Source organism: Anolis carolinensis, chromosome 2 (genome assembly GCF_035594765.1).
Source record: "Anolis carolinensis isolate JA03-04 chromosome 2, rAnoCar3.1.pri, whole genome shotgun sequence".
Taxonomy (NCBI): domain Eukaryota; kingdom Metazoa; phylum Chordata; class Lepidosauria; order Squamata; family Dactyloidae; genus Anolis; species Anolis carolinensis.
Genome location: NC_085842.1, coordinates 153,662,243 through 153,684,443, shown reverse-complemented (window position 1 = coordinate 153,684,443; position 22,201 = coordinate 153,662,243). Strand labels below are relative to the sequence as shown.

At 39.7% G+C, this 22,201-nt stretch overlaps 1 long non-coding RNA gene across 4 annotated transcripts in view; it reads left to right on the top strand.

Moving 5' to 3' along the window:
- Positions 1-22,201, top strand: part of LOC107983234 (uncharacterized) — an 87,606-nt gene that overhangs the window by 19,065 nt on the left and 46,340 nt on the right. For all 4 annotated transcript variants that reach the window (XR_010002993.1, XR_010002992.1, XR_001730670.2 and 1 more), the window contains exon 3: positions 9,858-10,036. This is a non-coding gene — a long non-coding RNA (uncharacterized LOC107983234). The remainder of the gene's footprint in view (positions 1-9,857; positions 10,037-22,201) is intronic.

Here is a 22,201-nt window from a genome sequence, read left to right as displayed (position 1 = left end):
AGAGGATACATTACCAAACCCATTGGAAACAGCAGTATGCCAATCAAAATATTCAACCTAAATGTCAGGAACAGAGTTAGCTAGTTGTACATGTGAGCTGACCAAACGTCTTGGTGCCAGTGAAGAGAGTATTTTAAGGGCTGGGTCTCTGGGTTTGGCAGGTTTAGGTCTGAGGCTACCTGTGATAAGGGTCAGATTCAAGTGAACCTTTACTAGGAAAAGGAGGATCTACTGCCAGGCTCCTTGGCACAGTGCAGATTGTTGATAAAAGCCAGAAGCATTCAGCTGCTTTGCTTGTCTGGTATGTGCCAGACTTTTTGGCCTCGTTGTTTTCTTATGTATCCCGCTCATAACACACCTTTTAAAAAAGCAATTAGGTAAACAGGGCAAACAAGCAAAAGTCTCCATCCCCATCACCACCTCTGGGCTAGCTTGAATAGGTCTTAAGAGATCTTGTTTACTTTGGGCTATGCATGCCAAGAGACAAGTTAAGGCAGGCCGTGCCAGTTCATTTCCAACCTTGCTTCAAAATTACTTCTCTATAATGGAAGGAAAGGGAGAATGGCAGATACCTTCACATAGTTACCAAGGGAGACTGAAAGTCAATCTCAAAAAATGTGCACATACATACAGGCCATTTGAGAAACAACACACGAGGGAGATTCCTTCCTTCTTCCCATATCAGAGGCAGGAACTGTCATTTGAAGAGGCTGGGGAAAAGACCAGTTAAACCAGACACACTGCTTTTTGGTTTTCTTTGGAAGTTTAAATTGTCTCAGCCCGTGTATCTTCTCAGTGAGATTCCTGAGGCTTAACACCTTGGCTCCTGAAATGAAATCCAGCTCCAATGCCCGGTTTTTGGAAAACAGCATTCCATCAGCCATAGGAAAGCATTGGTAGACATTCCATGAACCATCTTCTTCGAGATGGGTCAGAAAATAGGCATGGAAGGCTACACATATTGGGAAATTAATAGAGAAACACATTGTGCATAACCTTCATTGGCCTTGCATGTGGGAGCTGAATGCTTTTGTGGGCACCAGCATAATGCAGTTTGGTTAAATGTTGTGTTTACATAATCAGATTTCTTTGTCACAAAATATTCACCTTTATTCCCATTTTACAGGTGGAAAAGCTTAGTATGCTCATAAACATGTTATTTTAAGAAGTAACTTGAAACTATCAGATTTTTAAAGTCAATTATTAATGTTGTTGATGTCAGGGACAAATGTATAACACCCACCCCCCCCCCCAAAAAAAACTTAAAGCATAATGTATATTTCATACACACATAAAGACGCCTGTAAGCCGCCCTGAGTCCCTTCAGGTGAGAAGGGCAGGATATAAATGTTGGAAATAAATAAATAAATAAATAAAGAGCTGGTGTAAAGCAAAGCTGATTTAAACTTTATTATGAAAATGTCCTAACAGAAACTGAAGTTCTAGAAGCTGACTTGATTTGCACCTCCCAAATTAATCTGTAGATTGGAACTAAGCTCTTTCTCTTTCCAAATATTCTAAATGTGGATTTTGAATTCAAATATTAAACAGATATGCCCACTGTTTTTTAAACATACACATATGCATGCACACAATTTTATATTTACTGAAAACCGCTCAGAAAGGTGATGTACAAACGTTGTGTAGAGAATGTATGGATCAAAAGGTGTTTACCTCGCTTTTATTCTGATGTATCAAATAAACATCGCCTGAATTTGCTACATTTTTACTGGGATTTATGCCTGGATTTGCTATATCTTTACGCACTGAAGGAGAATCACTACTATTTCTCTGGTACACATAAGATGTGTTATATCTTTGTAAAAGGGGAAAATTGCTGTGTGATCTAGATTTTGGGGTAATGAATGTTGGGGAAAATTCTGTTTTTGCTGGTGTCTGCTCCCTCGTCCCATATGCCAAATAGTGTCAGGTTTTACTTAGCTAATCCCCTTGCTAGTGGTAAAAATCTTATCAGTATTTTTATTTCATCTGGGCTCCTGTAAATATGAGGTTGCCTTATCGCCACTGGCTAGCCTAGATTTACTGCTGCCAGGAACTTTGTATACTTTAACATAATAAACATATGATGTTTGGAAATGGAATGCAGTCTAATTTTTTTACATGGGCTCCATCAATATTCAACATTATTCTTACGTAGTATGGATCACTGTGGGAGAGTTTTATCGCTGAAACCCAAAAGTTGAATTAATAGGTTTGCAGGAATGGTGGCTATTATGCGGGGAGGAGAAGATATAGTTTTGAAAGACTGAAAGAAAGAAAAAAGTTAAAAACAAAATGGACAAAAATGATCTTAGCTAAGGATCTGAAAAATGACAAATGATGAATAACCTTTACAGGGGTTCCTATTATTCCCTAACACCATATGTGAACAGATAAGGAAATGGGAACAGATAGCCATTTGCCACTGCCATTTCAATAGTGTATGTAAATGCAACCTCTTCTGTTACATTTCTGTCAGAATTGTTTAGTATTATAGAGAGAGTTTTTTTTCCTCTTTTATGAGAATGAGAGATTGAGACTGAGTATACCTCCTCTACTTAAATTCCCAAGTAGCTTCCTGAAACTTTGATACTTGCTGGCAGATTATCAAATGTATTTATTATATTGCAACCTGCAATTTTTTTTGTTAATATATATTTTGATAACACTACTTGTGGGCTCCATAGACATAATGCTACATATATGTAATAAATGCTAGTGCCTATATGTATCTGTTTTTATCAGTTTCACAACTTCATAGATTTTGTCATCTTAGAATCCCTTACTCATTTTTGTGCTTTTTGCCATGTGTTGCAAGATATAAAAGATAAACTGAATGACTGAGCTCAAAAGTAGCAAATGAATTAGTTCAGATGTTGGAAATTGGTAGGTTTTCTATCTGCTTCAGATACCAATTCTTGCACTATATTGGTTCATAGCTTAGAAGTAAAAAGTTAGAAGAAACTTTGTTACCAATATTTCATTCTTATAGATAATGAGGAAACCATAGCGTTCCTTTTGAAAAATAATGCAGTCACTTAATTTTCTCATGTAAATAATTTTCAGTCCTTTTATGTCATTATTTTCTGGGACAAAAATGCATTCAGGGCATCTTAAAATGTTTCAAATTTTAGAAAAAAATTAGGCCATTTTCTTTTTATAGGCAGAAAAGGATTTTTCATGACATTTACTTGTTTTTTACATTTTTCCCCTTAAAAGGGGATGAATTAAAAGTGAAAGAAAAGCAATGATTTACATGAGTGACCATACAAGCAGGGCCGGCCGGAGATAAATTTCAATGTTAAGCGGGGGTGCTGAAAAGCGCCTCCCCCCCCGCCAGTGCCGCCTCCCGTGCCCTGGCCCCGCCTCCCACCCAGCGTGCCCTGGCCCCGCCTCCCATGGTGTGTGGGAGGCGTGGCCAGGGCGAATAGAGCAGGAGGCGGGTCCAGAGTTGGCCCCGCCTCCCGCACTACTCACCCTCGCCCATCTGGCCTTTTCCAGTTGGGACCTCCGCTGCAGTCTGGCCAACTAGAAAAGGCCAGACGGGCGAGGGTGAGTAGCACGGGAGATGGGGCCAACTCTGGCCCCGCCTCCCGCGCTATTCACCCTGGCCCCCTTCCCACGCTGCGTGGGAGGCGGGGCCAGGGCACACTGGGCGGGAGGCGGGGCACCACCCTGACGGTGCCCCGCCTCGCGCCCAGTGCGTCCTGGCCTTGTGGCCTGGCTGGCCTTGCCCAGCCGGCAGCTGGCCGGGCAAGGCCAGCCAGGCCAGGGCGCACTGGGCGGGAGGCGGGGCACCATCAGGGTGGTGCCCCGCCTCCCGCCCAGTGTGCCCTGGCCCCGCCTCCCATGCTGCGTGGGAGGTGGGGCCAGGGCACGCTGCGTGGGAGGCGGGGCCAGGGCATGCTGGGCGGGAGGCGGTGCACTGCCAGCCAGGCCAGGGCGCACTGGGCGAGAGGCGCTGCACCATCAGGGCGGTGTCCCGCCTCCCGCCCAGCCTGACGGCGCCCCCCCGGGACCTGCGCCCGAGGCGGCGGCCTCACATGGCCTCCATGGTGGGGCCGGCCCCGCATACAAGTGTAATGTTAATGATAATGAATTGCTTTTGGATAGACTCTACATGATCTGCTGAAATGTTTGCTACCCTGTCTCAATTACAGGGTCTAGTGCAGTGGTTTTCAACTTGTGGATCCCCAGGTGTTTTGGCCTACAACTCCCAGAAATCCCAGCCAGTTTACCAGCTGTTAGGATTTCTGGGAGTTGAAGGCCAAAACATCTGGGGCCCCACAGGTTGAGAATCACGGGTCTGTAGGAATTCTCAAGTGCAGAAGTTAAAGGGGTTTTTTTGGGGTTTTTTTGTAGAAACATGACATTTTTTTAATTTCTACAGTCCGAAATATCACACTGTCACAGTGTAGCAGTTTCTTACAGACTTTGGTGAAAGTAAAACAAATTTTGGTACCTTTTGCTTTAGTATTTTTATATTTTTTGAAAAATTATATTTAAATGTTGAAGTTTCCCCATATTGAAAATGACTGAAAAATCTATGTTCAAAAATTTAAACTGCCTCATATCTCTTGCACACACGTATCTGATGCTTCCGTGAAAGCTCTGAACTGAATTTACATCTTTAGCTTGAGGATAGAATATGTCTCTCATTAAACATGTAAAGCAAAACAGATGAGATGGATTTCCTTTCATTTGCATAAGTGTGTATAATAACAAAGGATAAACCAAGAAAACTTGCCAGAGGTTGTGTTTGGTTGATGCCTCCTTTGTAGTACAGAACGTTAGCTCTAATCGTTTGCCTTGCTGCCAGGCACAAAAAAACCCCAAACAATTCTCTATTCTTAATGGCTCCTTTCTGTGAAGGATGAATCATGTTGTGATGGAAAATGAAAGTTCTCCACATCCACAGAGTTGCCTGGACACAGGAACAAGGTTGATGGCAGTGGAGAAGGTTATGGGTGACGAACAGTGTTTTTATCTTTGATGTCCTTCAGAAGTGACATGCATTAAGAACATGGTTCAAAAGGAATAATCACCCTGTTTACATCGTGAATAGTGTTTTCAAGAGGAAAACCAAAAGGTGTGTGTGCACAGTACACTTTATTTTGTTTTGTTTTTTTCCTACAACTGCATTGCAGATGTTACATATTTTGGTCAAGATATAATGCAATATTGTGGTACCCTTAATTCCCTGCCTCTCCACTCCCCCTTGGTATTCTCTGTTGAGTTCCTGTGCAACTCAAGATTAGACCCTCTGGTTACTTGTTGTTTCTAGATAATTTTTGAGGTGAGATTTTTCCTGGTTCAATCTTATTCAAAATCCTCTCTCCATAGTGCCGAGGCATTTTTCAATTTTGATAAACTTTAGAAATTGTTCCCAGTTTCTTTTGTAACCTTCTCACTTCAATAATTAGTATGTTTTATTTTAAAGAGACACTATGCCTCTATCAAAATTCACTAGCAATAGGGTATGATGAGCACATGCACTTTCATGTTGCCGGTCATATACACCTTGCTATTATTATTATTATTATTATTATTATTATTATTATCATCATCATCATTATTATTATTATTATTATTATTATTTAAAGAATGCATATTGCCTGTCCTACAATAAAAAGATTGTTATTGTTGTTACTGTTATTGATATTCATGTTGTTGTCCCAATCATGATGATGATGAGGAGGAGGAGGAGGAGGGGAAAGATTTCAAAGATTATAATACATTCATGTGAGCATCCTCTGAAACTTTCTTGGCTTGAAAGCCTTCATGTGTTAATAAAAGGTTTTGTAAATCAATGTTGTAGGCTTGAACACAGCTAATCCAGGTTCAAATCTGAGGTTTATTGATCCTACCACAGAAGGCTGTTGTGAGAAATAAAGGGAAGAGAGAATGCCTTGCTGAAATAGTAGTATGTAAATATAGCCAACTATGATGATAGGAATCCTGCATGAATATGGTCTTGCCATGCAAACCCTGTCATAGGTTCACTTTGAGGTCTTCATAAATTGGAAACAACTTGAAGACAACAACAACAACTTCTAGAGTTCCAAAATATAATTAGGGAAGCACGGTTGGGGAAATCCCTTACTGCACATGATGAATAATGACCTCTACTCTAATCACATTGGTTAAAAATGTGATTACTTCAAGTCAGTTTTTCATTCAGTAAAGTCTTACCAGTCCAGCCTGTATAATAACACGGCCTTTACATGTGTGGTTGGAATTGAATGGTTAGAGTATTTGCTGAAGCACACCATAAGTGACTTTGTAGTCTGAAATATATTTAGATCATATGCAAAAATAGTGAGCTTTTCTTCATTTTTTAGTTCATCTGGAGTAAGATTTCTGTAAATCTCATGACTGTCATAGGCACATTTGGTGAGAATGTAAGAGAGAGCCTTCTTGGTGGCTGCAGTGCTTAGAAACACGCACATGAGTCTGGTCCCTTCTCTGTTCTTCATCCGTCAGAAAGTGGATAAATGGGTTTCTTAAATATGGTATGTCTTTAATACTTTTGTCCTCGCTGTTGTGTTTTAAATACTTATTAAAAGTTTTAGGTTAATGGTACAGTAACACACTTATAATCATTGAATCCATATCTATGGGATTACTTAGTTGTGCCTGGGGAGGAAATGGTCTCAGTAAGAATTTGCCAGGTCTTCCATGTAAATGCATGACATACTTCCCCCAAGGCTTATCATAGTGTTGTGTTAGACAACCAACCAGATTCCTAGAGATCATATCTCTCTAGCAATCTCGAAGTCCTCCAATGCAACTCTGTAGTATATACATATCTGAATTCAGATAATTTAATGGTGTCTAGTCATATCTATAGGAACCCCGGTGGCAAAGTGCGTTAAAGCGCTGAGCTGCTGAACTTGCAGACCAAAAGGTCCCAGGTTCAAATCCTGGGAGTGGCTTGAGCGCCCGCTGTTAGCTCCAGCTCCTGCCAACCTAGCAGTTTGAAAACATGCCAATGTGAGTAAATCAATAGGTACCGCTCCGGCGGGAAGGTAACGGCGCTCCATGCAGTCATGCCAGCCACATGACCTTGGAGGTGTCTATGGACAACGCCGGCTCTTCGGCTTAGAAATGGAGATGAGCACCAACCCCCAGTCAGACATGACTGGACTTAACGTCAGGGGAACCTTACCTTTACTTAGTCATATCTATGGTTATTACCTTACCTTTACTTAGTCATATCTATGGTTTTACATAACCATAGTACAGCCAGAATGAATATTCGCCAGATAGACATCTTACTGTATAGCTTATTAGTTGCCTTTCTTGTACTATTTTGATTGGGTTTTTTAAAATCTTCATTTTGTTTTAATTTGTGTTGTGAGCCACTTGGTATATGGAATTGGAATAAAGACAACACATAAATAAAATTATAAACAAACAAATAAATGATCACAAATTATGCTGGGTTATTTTCTTTCTCCTCTCTGTATATCTCCATGTGATCTGAGAAGGATCCAGGCAGTTAAGTCATTTTAAATTTTCGGTTGAAACATTTATAAATGAAGGGCCAGTGGGTTTTTCCCTGTGTTCCCAAAACACCTTCGGGGATGCACTTACACTTTTTGATGCCAAAGCAATTAGAATAGGCACTGGCAGCAATAATTTCAAAGGGTATTTATTCATGCTGTTTTCCATTTTTTTAAAAAAAAGGTTTACTTTGGAAAAGTGTGGCATGGCCAACCAATTAGATTCAGGCATATGATGATGTCACCAAGGGCAAAGGACGGTAATGCAGCTGAAAATTGCCTATATTCTGGATGAGAATTGTTTGTCCTATATAATAGAGGCGAGTGAAATGGCAGAAATCCATTTTGGTTTTGTTTTAAATTTTGGATTGCCCCTCCCCTCCACCCGCTTCTTTTTGGGAAGATTCAGGAAAATTGGGGGAGCTGGCATTTCTATTTGTAATTAGAAATTCAGAATTTCGCTAAGATTCAGTCCATTCACGCCAAAGGGGAAACTTGCGAGGCTAATCTTTCTGTCATTTTTATGGTTATCAGGATGAAACACTTGCCACACTTGTAGAACACATTTACAACTGTAATCCTGCCAAAATTCAGAATGAATTTTTAGGATTTTAGGTTTTTAGGATTTTAATTTTTTTACAAATAAAATGTCTTTAAAAAACTAAAAGAAATATCCCCTTGAATTTTTCCACAGTATCAGAACATGATAGGGCATCATTCCTGCAAACGTTCAGAAAGATCTGACCATCCACTGATTTTTCTAATTTAAGCACCTTGGGCAAGTCACATGTCTCAGCCTCAGATGATTGAAAAATTAATATTTTTTTGGCTATTGGGATGAAACCTGCCACACTTGTAGGCCACATTTATGACTGTAAGCCTACCAAGTTTCAGAATGTTTTGGTTATCCACTGAGTTTTAGGAATAACAGAATTTCCTTTCATGAATGTGGAGAATAAAATTTTGATAAGGAAGATAGATGTCAAAATATAAAAGAATTCTCAAAAAGCTAGTAGCTAACGTAGCGCTCCTAAGTTTTAAGAAACAGTCAGAAACTGGCAGAAAGAAACGGAACGGAGCAAAAAGGACACAATCTCTCTCCAGCACCATGCCACTCACAGGAAATGGAGGAGCTCCAGGTGGCTCTATATATAGACCATCTTAGCAGAAAGCCCACATGATCATCTTTCTTCTTCTGAATGGCTGACAAGGAAAAAAACTGTGTGCAGCTGCCTTTGTAAATCACACCAGCCAGTCCCTGCCCTGGAGTGGCGGAGAAATATGTTACATTGAAAAAAAAAAAAAACTCCAAATCAACAATTTTTCTGAATTTATCCAAAAGATTTAGAGGCTTGTGCTTTGCTTTGTAAATGTTCCATATCATATTTCAGCAGTTGGCATCTCCAAATTGCCATATTTTCCAAAATCCAAAATAATATTTGGAATTTTGCACACCTCTACTATATAATTTCATTCTAGGTCAAATCTGATTGTCTGTCATGTGTCTTTTCAAACCAAAGGCACTACAAGAGAGGTGAATACAAGGAGATAGGAAATTTCAATGGAAAGTATTATATCCTTACTATGTTTAAGCCTTCTCTTTCATAACAAAAATATCCAGCAGCAAATATTCTGCCTTTGTTTTCAGTTACCCATATTCCAATGGGAAGCATAGGCATCATAGCCTTTCCTACTGAGAGCAACTGGGGCTTTAAAATGCTTACCTTTGACTGGATCATAGCATCTCTGGCTCTCTTCCTATATAGGGTATTATGACACATTGTCCCTCATTCCAGGGAGCTCATAATCCACTTAAGATCTAGCCAAAGAACTTTGTCCCAGTCACTTTGTCAGAAGAAACCAGACATCTCTCCACCAAGGGATGTGCAGAAGGCCGCATCAATTGACTGAAGAGCTGACAGCAAACTCCAGGGGGATTCCCAGATTTATACTTCTCAAAACACACCATCTTCTGTCAAATTTCACTCTATATGGTAAAATTATGGAGTCTTGCAAGCCTGGGTGGGGGCAGAATCTAGATTCCTAACAGAGAGGAGGGATTACTGGCTGAAAGTCCATTATTCAGGGAGCAATCTAAGTGTTATATTTACATTTGGCTTGAAATTATTTACAGGGATTTTATTTACAGTCAAAGTTACAGAGGACCCTTCCACATAGCCATATAACTCAGAATATCAAGGCAGATAATCCTCAATATCTGCTTTGAACTGGATTGTTTGAGTCCACACTGCCATATAATTCAGTTCAATGTGGATTTTATACAGTTGTGTGGAAGGGGCCAGAGATAATGGGGAATGTAAATAATTATTCTCACTTTTTTTTCCATGTCAGGAGCAACTTGAGTCACTTCTGGAGTGAGAGAATTGGCCGTCTGCAAGGACGCCCGGATGTTTTGATGTTTTTACCATCCTTGTGGGAGGCTTCTCTCATGTCCCCGCATGGAGCTGGAGCTGATAGAGGGAGCTCATCTGCTCTCTCCCCGGGTGGGATTCGAACCTGGCAGCTTTCAGGTCAGTAACCCAACCTTCAAGTCACTTAGTCCACTATGCCATATGATCTTCCCTTACACTTATATAGAACTGAATGCAAATATTATTTTTCTCTAGATTTCTGGCTATTGTTCTTATCCTGCTATAGCATCCTTTTCTCATTCCTTTGCTTCACTCATGAGATATGTTCTTTTAACACATGGCCTCCACCATCAAGTAACATAACCCGTAGATTTTAACCAAGTTTAATGTGTGCCACTATCAGCTACGTAAGCCAGAGAGAAGGAAGCCAGCTCATTCTCACTCATACACACACACACACACACACACACACACACACATATATATATGCTGACTCAGTAATCTGCTTCTGTTTTTAATTTCCTTTCTCTCATTTCCTTTCATCCTGTGAGAAATAACTATGAGGTAAATCAAATGCCCTATCTCCACAGGCTGCCCTTGGTTTGGCATATGAGGGCCTGTAAAGAAAAGCTCTGTCAACCTTGTGGTTGCCTGACAAAGTGGAGGCCTGTTCGTTTTAAGAGCATTTTGTTTCCCACATGCTAATTGGCCTTCTGCAGATCATGCCAGTGTCTCTGTGTTTGCCTGTAAGTCATGGCTCAACCCAGTTTAAGAAACAGAGCTGGTAAAGACATGAGAAATACTTATGGATTGATGGATGAATTTTGTTCCTTATAACATTCAATACATAAACAATGATTCATATCTGAAATTTGGTGAAGGAAAAGATAAATGGTTTGCAGATGGTTTCTTTTATTTTTCAACTTTTACTGTTCATACTCTGAAGCTATAATAAGGGATTGACAAGGGTGTTGGGAAAAGCCTCCATGTTGTGACTTTCCTTAGGCTTTTTCCTTTCAATAGTGCTATACAGTTAGCAGTGTAATGTATTCTGCTTGGCAGCAGGTTGGACTGGATGACCTTTGTGATCTTTTACAACTCTGTGATTCTATTATTATACTTGAGAGATAGACAAAATGTAAGAATTAAATTTAGGTTATCAATCAATGGTGAAGTAAGGGCTTATGTTTTTCTTTTGAAGCTTGTGCCATTTCATCGTTCTGAATAGGAATGGCAAAAGGAATTGATTTAATGTGTACAAAACTCAGTTGGTCCTAGATCTTCAATATGTTTTATTCATTTGAAAGATTTTTTTTTTCGTGTCAGGAGCAACTTGAGTCGCTTCTGGAGTGAGAGAATTGGCCGTCTGCAGGGACGTTGCCCAGGGGACGCTCAGATGTTTTGATGTTTTTACCATCCTTGTGGGAGGCTTCTCTCGTGTCCCCGCATGGAGCTGGAGCTGATAGAGGGAGCTCATCCACACTCTCCCCAGGTGGGATTTGAACCTGGCAGCTTTCAGGTCAGCAACCCAACCTTCAAGTCCCTTAGTCCACTATGCCATCTGGGGGCTCATTTGAAAGATTATTTATAATTGATATTTATATATATTTTTTTACAGTTTTATAATATTGTGTTTTACTGTTATTGTTATTGTTAAAATCTGGTATTGAATTATTGCCATAGTTTGTAAGCAGCCCTCAGTCCCCCCTTTGGGGGTAAGAAGTATAAGTAGAGGATATAAATAAATAAATTTCACATAATGTCTGTAACCCTTGGAGCAATCCTAATTTGCTTGTACAGATAACTCTCAGAAGTTAAAACAGGACCGAAGTGCGAACCTACCCCTAGTGGGGTGGCACATACACCACAGAACCAACAACAACAACAACAACAACAATCCTGATTATAGCTGCTTTTAGAAGAATATGAGTTGAACATCTCTTATCCGATATCTGAAATATTGCAATATCCAAAATTCTCCACATGGTTGGCTGAGATAGTGATACCTTGACTTCCTGATGGTTCAATGTACACAAACCTTGTGTCAGGCACAAATTGATTTTTAAATATTACATAAAATTACCTTCAGACTATGTGTTTAAGGTATACACGGAATATAAATAAATTCAATGTTTAGATCTGGGTGGCAGCGTCAAGATACTTCATTATGTACATACAGGCAGTCCCCAAGTTATGAACATCTGACTTATAAATGACTTGTAGTTAAGAACAGGGGTGAGACAACAGGAAGTGAGAGAACTCTAACCCTCAGAAAGGAAATTCACTCCTGAAAGAATTCTCATGGGGAAAAGGTGTCTCAACTGAAGCTTGTTTGAAAGCCCAATTCTTGTTTCCACAACAAATCAATTTTTTTAATATCCAATTATCACTGGGACAGAAATTGAGGTGAAATCTTCTGAATAGGGGCACAGAGAGTAAAACAAACACCACGGGGCTGTTAACCCTTCCCTACGCTAGCCACAGCTACTCTATATATAGTGTGTGTGTGTGTGGATTTACATTTGAAAAATGTACCTGTTCTGACTTACATACAAATTCAACTTATGAACAAACCTACAGAACCTATCATGTTCATAACTTGGGGACTGCCTATATATTCAAATTCAAGTATCAAAAATTCTAAAATTCCAAACTCCAAAACAATTTTTTGGATTAGGAATACTCAACCTGTACTCTCAAGCAATCTCCTATGGAGAATCAAAGTACATTGGAAGAGTCAATCTCATATCTCTCCTCTATTTTCTTGTTCAATCCTTATTAAGTCTGTCATCTCACATCACTATCTGATAGGCATTGAGGTGGATTGAGAGAAACTGCAAATATTACTGGGAGATTTTCTTTACTTAACCATAATGTTTTGAGGTGGAGCTCTGTGATAGGAAATGGAGAAGATGAAAATATTAGTTCATTTGATACCCTTGGGTCATCTTTTTCAAGTTCTAATTGCTCTGCAATAAAAGGCATTAGTTAAGTTCCCCTCTTCTACTTTCATTGCAAAAAATTGTTTGGTCCCCAAAGTTCAGAAAATATTTACTTGGTGAGAGAAGTGATGACATCCCTGCCCCACATTTCATTCTCAATTATTCTCACTTTTTCTCTCACTCTAAACATCAAAATCCTCTGGTAAGTAATAGGGGAATGCAAATCTGTTAAACCCCAATCTGTTTTTGGTATTCGGATTTTGGTGGACCTCCAGATCTGTTTTTTGGGAGCCTCCTAAATTCGGTCGGGGGATCTGTTTTTCGCCCTGGCAACCAAAAGGTCTAGCTCATTGGTGACAATGGGGAACTTACGAGGCTCCCCTTCCCATCATTTTCAGTCTTAAGAAATCACTCTTTCTAGGATCCTTTCTTCTTATATCCTTCAATAAAACCTGGATTAAAGGCATCAGTCTTAAGAAACCACCCTTTCTGGGTTCATTTGCCCTCAACACCCTTTCAGTGAAGCTGAATTAAAGGAGGCACCCTTTTTAAACACTTATTTCAATGGGAGCCATACCACCTGAAGGAGCATTTGCCATTCTTAAATAAAAATATACATTACCTCCTCATTTTATGGTGGCTTTAGAAATGGTAAGATACATCTTCTACCCAACATTTAAAGCTTGCCTCGTGTGAAGGGCACCATTGGTGGCAGTTTTTTAAGTGTGTAGAAAGTAAACTGCTTATTTATTGCTTTTTGAGTCAAAAAGCAAGCCAAACCACGCAGAGCTGTGAATGGCACAGAGAATTTAGATCATTGATCTGTCTCTCTCAGAATTCTGCTTGCAACAGAAAAAAGGAAGCCAACCTTACCTAAAAGATGTTTACAGCTGCCTCTCCACCATTCTTTCGGCTACACATGCAGTCATTTCGACAGCCATGTAGTCAGTTGTAGCCAGAAAAAAAATGGTGGCAGAGCCTGTGCAGTTACGGCTGGCTGAAAGAGCTGAAACAGCCAAAACAGCCAGAGCCCATCTTGAAAAATTGATCCATGCACAATCTGAGTAAGTAATACTTAACATTTGGTTCTGGTATGTTCCACAAGAAATTGTGTCTTTCTTCCAACATATCATAATGAATGTAATCTGTAAGATACTATATTAAAGCTGGAGTATTATTATGATTTATTTTTCAACTGGCCCATTATTAAAAGAGCAACAAAAAGGAATGGGTTGGGCATAGGCCTAGGCATGAGATCCTCACAGCAGATCTACTGAGAGTGGGGTTGAACACCCAAACATTGGTGGTGCTTTACTTAAGAAGGTTAAAGCATTCAAAAATAGCTAATATATATATTTTTTCTCATCATAGCTGGTTAAGTCCCTTGGTTCCCTTGGTTCCCTGTGTGCCCCAGTCTCCAGTGTATTCAGTGTCTGACTATTTCCATCCTTGTGCATTTAAAGGTAAAGCAGCTGGGAAATCTGAACATTTAAAAATTCTGTCATGTCTAAAGTCATGAAAGGAAATTCTGTTATTATCTCTAATATAACACAGGTGTTTTATAGGCTTTTCTGCAGTCTGAGCTTGACATAAAATGCAGCAGAACAATAACTTTGTCAGTTTTTTCTCTCTTTTTTGGTAACACTATCCTAAATTGTATAGCTGAAAAGTTCTCTGTCAGATGACAACTGCCATTACCTTAAGAGTTTACTGACTCCCAGAAGGTTTTCCAAGACCCCTTGGGCTCTTGCATTTTACAGATTATGTTACAGAACTAAAACATACATTAAAATGTGATCTTGGCACAGGTCTAGTTATCTTGTCAAAAGCAATGGAATAGTAAAGAAAGGACAGAACCATCAAAGAATTAATGCTAATTGTTGAACATCATTTAAAACACACATTCTATAGAGGTACATTCTTTCTTTTCAGATGTATCATGTATATGTACACACACAGAACTGAAAATGCAAATGTATTTGGAAAGAAATTAAAAGTTGAAGAAGGAAATGTTTTCTCCCCCCCTCACCCGCAACTCCCCAATGAAATCCGAAAGTACATGGATCACTTTCTGAGCCAACCCAAGATTCAGATATCATCCTTATCAGTCTTCGTCATTATTTATTTATTTATTTACAGTATTTATATTCCTCCCTTCTCATCCCAAAGGGGACTCAGGGCGGATTACAATGAACACATATATAGCAAACATTCAACGCCAACAGACAAACAACATATATAGACAGACACAGAGGCATTTAACATTTTTTTCCAGCTTCACGATTCCTGCCACAGGGGGAGCTGTTGCTTCACTGTCCACTAGTGGCTGTACTTCCTCATTCCATTCCTCGTGTTTTGCTGGCAGTTTTATGATGTTGTAAATTAGTTAAATTAGCCTCCACGCATAAAGCGTACCTAAATCTCCCTAATTGACAGATGCAACTGTCTTTCGGAGCTGCATAGGTCAACAGCAAGCCGGGCTATTTAATGGTTGGGGGCTTAACCCGACCTGGGCTTCGAACTCATGACCTCTCGGTCAGTAGTGATTTATTGCAGCTGGTTACTAGCCAGCTTCGCCACAGCCCGGCCCATTATCCAAATAGCTTTCTTCCATTCCCTTCCTGATCCATAGAACAACTACCATCTTTATCTATCTAAATGTCACCAATGGGAGCAGTAATAGGGGTATGTAAGAAATAAGAAGGTCTTTTTCATCTTTTTCTCAATCTGGTGATTTAGGAGGTCTATTGAGGGTTATTACAAGGGTCATGAGAATGAAATTGGGCAGGTAAATGGTTCTTCCAGTTCTTCCGCTCCTGTCTCTGCTGCCTTTTGAGGAAGCAAACGGGGGGGGGGGGGAGTTAGGGATGATTTTTAGGATACTTTCAGGATGAAATTTATAGGATCCTTTCAGGACAAGAATGATAAGGAAAGAGATACAAAGAGATATTCAGTATATACCTTTTTGTGTGGCACCAAAAATTTGAGGGCTTCAAAAATTCACCTCTTATTTCAACTCCCTCTCCTTCTGAATCACGAAGGAAGGACTTCCTGATCATCTGTACTCAGCATATTGACTACATTTGTCCAGATATTTAATTTTCTGAATTAATTGCCCCCATTTCGGGGTGTCTGGGACTCAGCACATTGGATAGCTCCCTTATACTGAGGTCCAGAATGAGCTCCAGTCACTTGGAAACCCACGACTCTCTGCTGTGGAAAAACAGCAATCTTAATGGGGATATTACTTCTTTCACCTTTACTGATATTACTCACTAAACTTCATATGGAGCTCTGTGCTTTCATCTGGTGCAGGGAAACAACAATCTAGTGGTGGTTTAACTTTTCCTCTCTTGGCAACCCCAACGCTAGAACACAGCAAATAACTCTCCCTATTTCTACATGCAAGATCCAGAATAGAAGGGAAGTGAGTGCATAATATCTTTATGCATATACACATAAATGTGTGGTTTATAATCTACCAAGTCACACTCTATGTGGCTCTAATAGCTCACATTTCATAGGATTTCCCATTCTAGAGGTATTTCCACAAAAGATACTGAAAGCATTCTGAATGCTTTTAAGGCATAACACAAGTAAAGGAGTTCAAGTCAAATATTGTACACCAGATAATGGAGTCTGTAGCCCATTGGATGAACAGATTGAGAGGAGGGATTATACATTTTAAGGACGGTATCCTGTAAACATTTGAGAAAGTTAAGTGTGGATTCATTCTGAACAGACAGACTCAGCACTGCATTAGAAGTGTTGTTTTTCAAAACAGTGTTTGTGCATTTTAAAGTTACAAACAGCCTTTGTGCAATGTTCCCATCCAGTTGGCATGCTAAAATAGGCCCCTTAAAAGCACACAATTTTATTGGAATAAAAGCTGTGTGTGTGTGTGTGTGTGTGTGTGTGTGTGTGTTTAAAATATATTCCTCTGAATGTTCAGTTTACATTTTGTACTGAAAACAGTAAGGGAGCTTTCCTTCAAAAATATTTATTCACATCAAGTTTCACCACCCATATCCAGCCAACCCCCACCCCCCGGGCCCGGCTCCCCATGGATTTAGCAAGGGACTTATATGCATTTTTCAACCCACCCACAACCACCCCAAAAAACTGCAGACAGCAAGAAAAAGTCATTTTGCTGTCTAGCCTTATTAAAGAATATAGCCAGTTCCTAATAGTAAGCCCTCATCCCCCCACACCCTCAGCACACCACCCCTTAAATTCCTCGCCAAAGGAATTTAGTTCACCTCCTCAGAAGCTGCTTATTAAAAAGGCAGGCAGCCTGGTCTGTGTTTTCAGGTATAAGAACAGCAGCCCAAGCTTAACTAATCTATATTTTTATTACCATAATTAAGCTATGCACTTGCTAATAAAAAAGGCAACACTTTAAATTAAGTCTCCCTTTCCAAATTCTGCATTCATATTTATGAAATGATTATATACATACAGGCCCTTCTTTAAAAGACTTATTAGAAAGCAAGTTATAAAACATGGTCTTAATAAATGCTTAATAGCTGCTGTTCAAGCAAGCTGCTTGTCTCAGTCTCCTCCCCAAATGGTGGTGTTTTGGAAACAATATTCCCCCCCCCCCCCCCGACACACACTCCAGTAGGTTTAAGCATGCATACTATGTAAAGATTTGGTGCATGCACACCTCTAAACATATTGGGAAGTACAGCATGAACCATAGGCAAGCCAGAACCCCACACAGGTGGGCAGATATAAGCATTTGTAGGCATGTTTTACTTTTTACTAGAGTCCTGAGATCCACCTAGTAGTGTGATACCAACAGCTGGCAAACAGTTGGAGTGAAAAAATAAGATCTACCAAATATACTGAACTATAAGTTAACCCCATGTACAAGTCAAAGGCAGGTTTTGGGGTCAAAATTATAGATTTTGATATCACCCATGGTTAAGTTGAGGGTCATTCTGCAGAGAGTGGAAACACAAATGCTGTCACAGAGGGCCAGCAGTCCCTGGCTACCTCCAACATTTTCCCCATCTTGGCATTTGAAAAGGCTATAAGTGGTGCTGTGGTGGGGAGAGTAGAAGGGTTTGGTGCTTCTCTTCATTGAGAAATGGATAGTTCTTTTTTATAAGAGTTAGGATAAGGTATTTCTGTTGACACATGATCTTGTTTTGGGGGGTTGATTTTTTGCCTAAAACTTTTAAATTCAAACATGGTATATAGAGTAATAACAGTGTGTTGGATAGTCCCATGACATATTCCATGACCAGATCAAGACATTTAATCATAACAAGATAACATTTTTCCAATGCTACATGGAAAGGATGACAGAGCTACTCACTGAATGTTTCTTCAGGGCTGGAAACAGAACCCACCATCATACTTAGAAGAAATAGACCAGGTTATGAGGTGGACCACAGACGGCATGGAACACAAAACTCTCTCCTCTAACACCTTGCTGCCTTCTCCTAACATATGCAACATGTGGCACAGAAGACTGGACTTTACATGGGGACCCTTCACCTTAATTGATGTCTAGAAAAAAATTACATAAAGTTGCAGCTAAGGAGTTTTGCATAATTTGCAAAATGTCACTTGTAAAACTTTAAGGCACATCTTTATCATTAAGAGTAAACATTGGATGAATCTCTGATAAGAAAAAAATCTCCCCCTAACACACAAACATAGGGAAAAATTTTAGTCAGAACTGCATTTTTTTTTAGAATTTCTGAACATTTTATAGTCAGAATAAAGGTTCCCCTGGAAACTTCCTTGACAAGACTGACCTTTCCTGGTCAAGCCTGGATGTCTGGCAACAGTATTCCTTCCTCTTTGTACACCCTGTAGAAGTAAAATGGCTTTGGAAGAAAATGGTGCCAAGATTCAGAAGTGGTTTCAATGTGTGGGGCAAAGCAGGTTGGGGGCCAATTCATCACGGAGGCCTGTTCAAGGCTCTAAATAGTGATACACTCTGCCAGTTTGGCAACTAAACACCACACGGCAGAAACCCAAAATAAATCCCTCATCAGAAATTTATGCAAAATTTTCTTCCTGGAGCTAACACCCAAGTGTACAATCTACCTTCCATTGAAATGTCATGGCAACATTCCTACTGATTTTAAAGGAGCTGGATTGTGCCCCCAATTTTGGGATGCTAAATTTAGGAGCAAAACTACACAGTTATCTGCATGCTCCAGATTTCTTGAAATAAGGCAACCTAGGCAGAATAAATGCATGAATGTACTGAGACCAGAAAGGATTTGGACCATTTCATTTAGATCTCTCTTATTATCATGTCTATTTCAAGTGATTCAGAAACATATCTGAGAACATTTAACTAGACCAAAAAAAATCCTTGTTAACAAGCCTCATACTCAATTTTTAACTTGAACATTTTTTTGTTTTCAAAAAATGAATCAGTTTTTAGAATATACTTGAATAGTTGCTATTTGATAAAATATTTAGGGCAAGTTTTCTTACAAAATGTAATTTCCATGGAAAACAGTATGTCTCTTAAGTGGTCAGCACCATCAAAAACTTCAGCACTGTCAAAACCATTTGCCAGGGTCCTTGGCGATGAAATATTGTCATTTCAGCCCCCTGGCCCCAATGCCAAGAACAGAAACTTCACAAAGAAGTTGTTGTTGTAGACATATCGTGGAAATATTTTTAAAGGTTTATTATGTAACTCATTACAAAGGTGGAAAACTGTTACCATTGGTGAGGCAAATAATTTTAAAGCATTACTTACTATATTACTCATTGCTCTTTCATTATGGCCATCATGACATTTTGTTTACTCCTGAGAATTTTCCTTAATCTTTTGTGTATTACCCAGACAGCAAAGTCTAGAGCTGGAATGCAGCCAGAGTGGGTCAGCCCATTGCCTTTATTAATTTATTAGCCATGCCCAAGGGCTATTATATAGGGTGACAGGAGCCAAGTAAAGAGCTAATGTTTTCAGCTACAGGTGAAGAAACGTTGTCTGGATACTAAGTCTACGCTTTGAGAAACAACAAAAAGGAAAAACTTATACAGATTGAGTATTCCTTATCCAAAATCCCTGGCACAAAAACTATTTTGGAATGCCAACATTTGCATATATGTACATAAAAGTCTTGGAGATGGGATCCAAATCTAAACACAAAATTAATTTAGGTTTCATATACACCTTATATGGAGCCCTGGTGGCGAAGTGTGTTAAAGCACTGAGCTGCTGAACTAAAGGTCCCAGGTTCAAATCCCGGGAGCGGAGTGAGCGCCCGCTGTTAGCCAACCTAGCAGTTCGAAAACATGCCAATGTGAGTAGATCAATAGGTACCGCTCCGTAACGGTGCTCCATGCAGTCATGCCGGCCACATGACCTTGGAGGTGTCTACGGACAACGCTGACTCTTCAGCTTAGAAATGGAGATGAGCACCAACCCCCAGAGTCACACATGACTGGACTTAATGTCAGGGTAAAACCTTTACCCTATACACCTTATACACATAGCCCCGGTGGTGCAATGGGTTAAACCCCATGTGCCGGCAGGTTGGGTTGCTGACATGAAGGTTGCCAGTTTGAATCCGAGGGGCGCGAAGATGAGCTCCCTCTGTCACCTCCAGCTCCATGCGGAGTCGTGAGAGAAGCCTCCCAGAAGGATGGGAACATCAAACATCCAGCATCCCATGGGCAACGTCCTTGCAGGCGGCCAATTCTCTCACACCAGAAGTGACTTGCAGTTTCTCAAGTCACTCCTGACATTAAAAAAAACCTGCCAAAATTTTATAGTTTATTAAGTTTTATTAATTTTGTGCACGAAACACAATGTGTGTACATTGAACCAACTGAGAAATGGAGGTGCTCACTCCATTTATATTGGGTAAGACACATCATGGCTATAATCTATTCTTATTAGTTCAACAGGCAGGGGTCACAGGGAAACCCCATGCGAATACACGGCAGCCTCCAGGTGTCTTCAAATAGAAACCGAAAGTAGCTATGATTGGCAGCCGCATGGTCTGTTTCGGACAAAAAAAGATGGTGGTGGAGCCCTACAACATTTAAATAAGATGAATACTGGTTTTTTTAATGGATCTGGGCACAACCCTACTAAATTACATTTCCCAGAATTCTGCAAGCGACAGAAGAAGCCCAAAATGCAGAGCCTTAGTGTGAGAGCGTGTTAAGAACCCAACTTCCCCAGGTGCTGGCCACACTTTTAAACTATGTATTGGAATGCCTTTTTCTTTTGGGACAAAATCTTTCTGGATTTGTCTAAAAGTAAGTACTCAAAGTCTGGGGTACTATAAGAATATTTTCTTTTACATTTGGAGTTCCATTTAAAGTAATAGGATTACTTACAAGAAGAGGTTACTTTTAAACCAATTCTTACATATGCAATATAAGCAATTAAGCCCTTTTAATGAAAACTTTCTGGTAAAGGTAATTTCTAATATATCGTAAAACCTGGGAAAGTCAGAAGAATGGGTGATAAAATTGCAGTGGAGTTTATACATGAGATTCAAATTGCAAAAGAAATATATTTCTTTTTATGTAAAAAAAAAAAGAAGAATTCCAACTGATGAATGTGCACAGACTTTACAGTTCGAATGTGTGGCAGCCTTTGTTATGTATAATAACATTACATGAAAATATGGCACAATTAAAAGAAAAAAAGAATTATCTGAGATTAAGAATGACCCGTCTGGCTGGGAGAGCGATACATGGGAGCTGGGCGCTGAAGTTTATTATTTCAGTAGCTGTAGTGAAAATTCCCTCCGGTGTACTCTAAGAGAAACCCACCACCCCTCTTGATTTTTGGAACCAGTTTCCCCCACCCTCATTGACATGGTAATGGGCTTTGTTGAATTCAAAGACGATTACATCAGAAACGTGTGGCCTCTGGTGGGTTTTCCAAGGCTTATAAAGCACACAAATTATACAAAAATATTGGCCTGAAAAATTAGTAAGCCCGAGGAGTTTGTGTTGTTTTAGCCATGCTTTACTGCAAGGAAGGAAAACTGTGGCAGCTCAAGACCGCTCAACAGTCTTTCTAGGCTACTTTCTTCATTATTTTTCTTTTTTGGTGGGCTTACTTCAGATAAAAATGTCTGTGTTTTTAAAGGATTTTCCTACCAAGGGAAAAATTTCAGAGCGTTAACCTCAGAAGATCTAATTATATTCTTAATTATGCTGGTGGGATGCCATTTGCCTACATGCAACTTTGTCCAGCTTTCATATGGTAAATCAACAGAGGAAAGGGGTATACTGAAAAGAGGCAGAGGACACACTTATAGCCACAGAAAGGTATTTTTGTATCACAACAGTTATATAAACAGCTGGTCTTTATTTTGTTGATGCCAGAGACAATGACAGTATTTAGATTAAATTACTTAGTTGTGCTGCCTTATGTAGG